Here is a 7,300-nt window from a genome sequence, read left to right on the forward strand (position 1 = left end):
TGGCTGAGGGAACGAAGCTTGCTGTACACGACGATGCTTTTAATACCAGAGGCTGCCACACCTTAAAGACGACGTACGTCACGCTCAGGCCATTTATTTACGACCAAGACCCTTCGTTTCCGTGTAAAACCCGGTTTTACCTGATCCTTGCACTCAGAGGAAAGTTCTCGAAATAGGGTTAAACCCGATTTGCGCACAAAAACATACGCCATAAAGAAAATGCAATATCCCAGAACACAAAGCTTAATAAGGCAGTCGCAGGGTAACTAGCGGATGTCGAGTACTTAGTCTATAGCGGTGCTCTCAGGTAATATTTCTTATAAACATCGCTTAAAACTTTAAATTGTTGATACTCAACTTTCCTGGACATCACCAAATAGTTGTGAAAACATGGCAATATTTTAACTTGGAGCCCAAAGAAAACTAAATGCGGCCAGATGTGCGAGAATGCGATGGCGACAGCATACTCTTCCGGTTTCCTCTAAACTACTTCATTACGCTCAATTAGACTGCACATAACGATGTTGGCAGCTAGAGACCTTTCCGGGCGCTCATATGGATGGTTAAAAATGGCTGCTAAGTCGGAGAACTACGCTATAAGTGGTCGGCCTCAATGGAGCCTTGCAGCAGGTTCTGTGTGACGTCACGCCGGTGTCCTTAAGATAACAAGGGTAACAGAGTGGATTCCAAGAAAAAGCAAACGTAGCAGGGGACGGCAGAAAGTTAGGTGGGCGGATGAGATTGAGAAGTTTGCGGGGATACAGTGGCGGCAACTGACAAAGGACAGGGTTAATTGGAGAGACATGGGAGAGGCTTTTGCCCTGCAGTGGGTGTAGTCAGGCTGATGATGATGATGATGATGACGCCGGTGTCGCGCACTCGCGCCTCCTGACACCGCAACTCGTCGGGAAAATTGGCCTGAACATAATTAGTCACGCTTTTCTCTGGGTTCCCGAATTTATTTTCACAATTACTGCGCTTGTAGAGATCTTTAGAGGCAGAAACTCCTAAACCTGTTGTCTGTACCCATTTAATTCGTTATCTAAAGAATGCTACTCTTGCAGTAGCTGCCGCCAGTATAGACAGCTCGCACGTGATGTCATGGGCGCCAAGACGGCAGACCATTTGTAGCTTGTACAGTGCGCATTGGAGCAGATTCGGAGGAGAAATAAATGGATTAGATAACCGCGCAGGCTTTCCCCCGAGGCCCTACACGGCCACCACTTAACGTCAACGCTAGGTACTCACTAATCAAGGCTAAATCCGCCCGTAGGCTATAACAACCTCAACAGCGAAAACTACTTCTAAACGTACTTCGTGTTCCAGAGCTCGTCGGTGCATATTGAGCGACGCAAGCGTTAACAAGTGTCGAGGAGAGGCACATACGCGCTCTCCCGTCTCCATCGCCAGGCACCACGCGACCGGCGCTCCCGGCAACAGCCGTACCGCCACCTTGACACAGTGCTCCTGTTGCCTCGCCGGCCCCCGTCTCCGCACCGACCTAGGCTACGCTGCGCTCCCGGGCGCCCGATCCCGTGCACGGGCACGCGGAGTTCGCCGACCGCGCTTGCGCAACCGGCACTCGGCGCCCGATGCGTTGCGGGTTACTCAAGTGAAAAACCTCGAAACCCGGTTTCCTCGACAGGCCGCGCCATCCCTTTCTTACTCTCTCCCCCTCTCTCGCACCGGCCGCACACGGGCTACCACTACGTTTCGCTACGCGTCCAGACACCAAACGAACGCTGGCTCCCCGCGGTCGATAAGCTGCGCTGATGAAAATTGCCGGGCCGATGATGATGTAACTGACGGCGTCACCGCAAAGCACGAGAAATCCACGGGAAGGAAGAGAGGAGAGTGCAGCCGCGTGTTTTATGTTCGACTAGGAGGGAACCGTTGAGTGGCGACACACGACTACAGGCAGTTCTTCGCAACCCACAGCGCATGCGACCGAGATACGTGGAGCGCCTGCGGTACACCGTGTACTTCGACTGTTCGTCAGGTCATCGAACTCTCGACAAACCGGGGCTGCATCCGCATTGAGATGCGCGGGCAAAAACTTTACGGGTGTGGGAACTTACGGTGCACTTGTGGGTGCTTGCGGTTTGGAAAAAGAATTAGACGAAAGAGAAATAAGTGGGGCATTTCTTAAGCACAAACTTTGTTTTCGTTTCGCACGCCAGCCTTGTACTCATAAGTATTTTACGTTGGAGAAGGAGTTTGACCTGACACCAAACAGTAAGGGTAACCTGGGCTGGCATAAAGAAAAAAGCGAAATAAGTATACAAATGACACGAATGGGGTGTAAAGTGCATTCCGCAATCGTGGTGTAATTGGTGGCAAAAAAAAAAAAATTCAGGGGGGAACTTTGTTGACCTAAAGTGCGGTGAGGCGAAAGCCTTTGGCGTGGAGTTGCTGCTTGTGTCACTGATGTGCGGTTAAGATGTTAATTAAGTACACACTTGTTTGTGAATCTTAAATGCTGGAGACATTGGAGAGCGTTTGGGAGGCATCCGTCTGATTCGACGCCTTTCTGCAAATACTCTCCAGCGTCCCAGACAAGGATAATTACATATGCGTTGGCAGGAAGTAGCGTAGCCATTAGCACGCTCGGCTGCGGAACGGAAGGATGGTGGTTCCAGTTCCATCGTGCACAAAGACTTTTTTCCTAGTCTGACTAGAAAAGCGTGACACCTCTGCTGACAACTTTCCGTTGACAACGATGAGGCGTTAAAGGCTTTCGCCTTAATAACTGCTTAACACACGAGGAAGAACGATTCCCACATGCACTGAAAAAACGGCATTTTGGCATAGTAGCGAAATTATTGCAGGGCTGAAATCGCACTAATGGGAACCCTTAATTCTATGGCCAATTGTGGCACTACTGCTAGCTAAAATATATATAATGGACGAATTTTATTAGTACACATGATGTTGTCCTAGACTGTCAATTAGTTTGCGATGCTACTTCAAGATATGTGCAAGAGCCAGCGCAACTGAGTAAGTGCGATTTGAACATTAAGTCTAAAGCACTAGAAGCCAGGGGCTATTATGTTTGACGTCTATCTCTACAGTGTAACACACCGAGCAGACACTCACCGTGGTGGTCCGATAGCTGTTGCATTCAGGTACCTAATAAGAGTTCGGAGTTTCGACCTGGCTCAGTCGGTCCATTTCAACGGAGGCGAAATGCATAAACGCTTCATGTACTGAGTGCTGAGCTGAGCTGAGATTCATTCATTCATTCATTCATTCATTCATTCATTCATTCATTCATTCATTCATTCATTCATTCATTCAATCAATCAATCAATCAATCAATCAATCAATCAATCAATCAATCAATCAATCAATCAATCAATCAATCAATCAATCAATCAATCAATCAATCAATCAATCAATCAATCAATCAATCCGAATTAATCCGACTGACTTCATTAATATTTTTTTCTGAAATCAATCTATGATCTTTGTTCTTGCGCGTGCGTGGAGGCAACTTTAGAGTTCAAGGTAGCTTGTCAGCACGCTTTTTTTGCATTTTACTAGATCGAAATACTGCACTAATCGTGTGCCAGAACTCGTATGGTTGGTGTAATCGGTGGTCTGTCGTATGTTTGACAGGAAGGCTTGCTATAAGTAGCACAGGCGCAGGCAGCACACAAGAAGGTGAATGAACGCAAAATGGCACAAAACTGCGCCAGACATCGTGCTTAATGGCGCACGCGCTGTCACCCCCTCAGACATTCACCGTTGCATCGCACCGCACAGTTTGTTGGCACCTGCACGTGTGTTCACGGCAGGTAGTCCCTGAAGTCGTAGTCGAACAACTCGAAGTCGTAGAAGTACCGGGCGTACCGGGCCGTTTGTGGCTGTTGAATATTTTTCATCGTCTTAGCTGCCCAGTCAGCGAAGAAAAGAAAGACCGCTGGGAATGTGCGCAAGGGGACACGCGCTGGGACGTTCTGGAATTGGCACATAAAGCCATCGTCCCGTCTTCGACCTCCCAGCTGACGGGTGCCCTGTCGTTTCTTTGTCCATTCTGTCAGCCTATACCCTATTACTACTCCTTTTCCTCCTCTATAAACACTCCTTTTCCCATCAGTTCACCGCCTGTGTATTGGTCACTCCCCCGTAGTTGGCATGTGCCATTTTGTTCGAGGCCAGCCGACCAATCCATCTTGGTTTAGGGCGCACTCTCTAACGCCCCTTCTAACCGCCCACGAGTTCAGTCTCTGGATGCCTGCCCGTGGACAAACCTCAACATTTTGGTGCGGAAACCCGGAATGCGGCACGTGTGAATAGCGCAATGTAGTACTTGGTTTCTTCGCTGGGCAAGGACATAAAAAGTCGTCCCGCGCAGTCAATGCTGATGACCTCGAAGGGGTTCGTTGAAGCAAGACGGTGACTCGGGATAGGCGCAGCGGGAGCGCTGCCTGGTCTCTTCGTGAAACGCTGGCACAATAAACAGCTCCGGGTCGCCCGTCTCACTAACGTTCTCGCTCGGAGAACACAGTAGCGCTGTAGTAGCTGTGTCAAAGTATCGCGGACGCCACCGTGCAGCACCTGGCAATGTGCTGTAATCGTGCGCAGCTCCGAAAAGTGGTGAGGTGACGGAACTACGGCAGGGTGCAAGAAGTTGCACGTGGTATACGCGATCGGGTATGCTCACAGTCATCGGCTCTTCCGCCGAAGCGTACCGCGGCAAATGCGTCTTGAGCTTGCGCGGGAGAATTCTGCACCATTGCTGGGGCGCAGTTCGTCTCGCGAGGTGTTGGGGCAGGGGCAGCATATGCCGTACGGCGAGCCCGTAGTTTCGCTCCGTGCTCCCTTGCCAGATCTAGAACCTCCTGAAGCGATACCTCGCGCACTTGGTAATGTTCCTCTGGTCCTGACCTGAAAAACAATCAGTCACAAAGGGGCTTATTTTCTATTCACGATACTCACTGCAACGTGCTTTGTTAGCAAACTCACTTGTTCAGGCTTGCTCTGTCGTTTGCCGTGTAGTGGCCAAGCAGAAGCTCCGTCCTTTCACGAACGGTGCGAACAGCGAAGGACGTTCCTGAAACATCTTGCATTTTGCATGCAATATTCGTCCACTGCATTGGATCTTGAAACGGGCTCTCGCTCCGAACATAGGCAAGAAGTTCCAAATACACATGAATGGCAAAACGCAAGCTATGTCTTCCCGACATGCTGCTCTTCGTCGAGCATCAACCTTTGAATTTGCTCTGCGAGCAAGCCAATGCTCCGCATCTACCACAGCTGTATGCCGCGGAAACTCTTTTTCTACATCACTAATGGCAGTAAGGAATCGATTAAAAGCCTCTGCTTTTTTTAAATGAGTAAATCAATCGAATGTAATGAATATACTGGCACAAAGTTGTAGAACAACTTCGCCCGGTGTCGTTGCTGTGACGCCAGTGTACACCGTATACAGCTGGCTTAACAGCAAGAAAATCGTCCATTTATCTGAAAAACAATGGCTAGTAGTCGCTTTTACCAAGATATATGGGTGAGAATGCGCAAAATAAAAGCGAATACAACCGTTTAGAGCTCGCTATCACGTCGAAAAATCCAGCAGCGACGCAATATTTGGTTCCAAGCAGGTGGGCAGGGCGCCGCCACGTTGTCGACGTTAACTACGCAAGCCACGCAATCACCGCAATGCTAAGTCCCCTGGCTTGCGAACGTACTACGCAAGACGCAGGGCCCGCTCTTGCATTCTGCGCATGCGCAATGCCATCCCTGCTGGATCATTGCGTGCGCTAAGCCGTTGCGTTTGCACAGCTTTAACTGTCCGTTACTGAGCGTGGTTGACCCGTACAGGCGGTCTTTTAAAGCCAGCACGAACTGTCAGATGAGCGATAGCCTAACAGTGCGCGATAACAACACGTATATGCACTTTCGCGCGCAAAAATTTCTGGTTTGTTGCTCTGGTTCCAGTTTGTTCCACATAACACCTAGAAAGTACATACTAGCTGGTTCGCGTAGCTTGGAAAGGTAGTTTAGCCGCTTGCGTTGCAGTAGAAAACACAAGTTTGTTTCTCATGTTGAGGGCCAGTTTGTTGCTTTAACATGAGACTCGGTGCATCTGAAGGGTTTGAGTTCTTGGGGGTTTAACGTCCCATAGCGACTTAGGCTATGAGGGACGCCGTAGTGAAAGGCTCCGGAAATTTCGAACCACCTGAAGTTTTTTATACCGTACATTGACATTGCGCAGTACACGGGCCTCTAGAATTTCGCCTTCATCGAAATTCAACCGCCGCGGCCGGGATCGAATCCACGCCTTTCGGGCCAGCAGCCGAGCACCACAACCACTGAGCCACTGCGGCGGCTGCTTCGGAAGCAACACGAATGTATCTATAGGAAATCCTCAGAGAAATGCTCTGAAGTTTTTTTGTACTATCAGGTGGCGCAAACGCTTTCGATCGAAGAGCTTTTTCACATGCGAGAGGAGGTGCATTGATCAACGAATTTAACTGTTAAAATTTTAGCGCGAAATCACTACTTCGTGAGGTCAAACCGGCTCACCGAGTTTGAGCGCAGCTTGACTTGAGGGTGATCTTGGCCAACCGTAAATAAATGAAATAAATACTGCCTCGACTGGGATTCGAACCCGTGGAGGCGCAAGCAGATCAGCTTCGCTGGTCACTGCACGAAAATACTATGCTATCGCGGCAGGCGATCACGAATCCTGCTTAACTGTAGCACCTCGTGCTCTTCATCAAATAATACTACTATGGAACTAATATGCACACTCTGGCGGGGAGCAATGCACATCGGAAATGCGGTTTTGTGCCTGGGGGCAGAAGTTGAGTCGGGAATAGAAATAAATCAGAGAGCTGTTGGAAGATGAGTACTGGGTGCCTACGGCAAAACCACAAAGGAGGCAGTACAGGGAATACATGCTGGGCATTGTTTGAAGCGCGGGAAGCTAAGAGTAAAATTTTATGTGAAGAACGCCTAAGCAAATTAGGCGACAACAAGTAAGCTGCCAAGGTATTTAAATACTTATACAGAAAGAGCGTTGACTCACAACGGTGAAAAAAGGACTGGGAAACTAACCAGTAAGTATGCAGGACACAAGGACGGAGAAAAAAAGAACTTTAATTTAGAGGTAAAAAAGGCAGAAGGTAAAAAGTGGAGTAGTTCAATGGAAACGAAGCAGAGTGTAGAATTACATCAGAATCGGAAAAGGCAGATCAGGAAGGAAACGTTCTAATGATAACTCGAGAGGCAGTGTCTTACTCTTCGAAGCTAGATCAGGGTGTTTTAGGACGCGCAGCTACACAAAGAAATATAG

Source organism: Amblyomma mixtum, chromosome 5, assembly GCF_055824585.1.
Source record: "Amblyomma mixtum isolate Tamu chromosome 5, ASM5582458v1, whole genome shotgun sequence".
NCBI lineage: Eukaryota > Metazoa > Arthropoda > Arachnida > Ixodida > Ixodidae > Amblyomma > Amblyomma mixtum.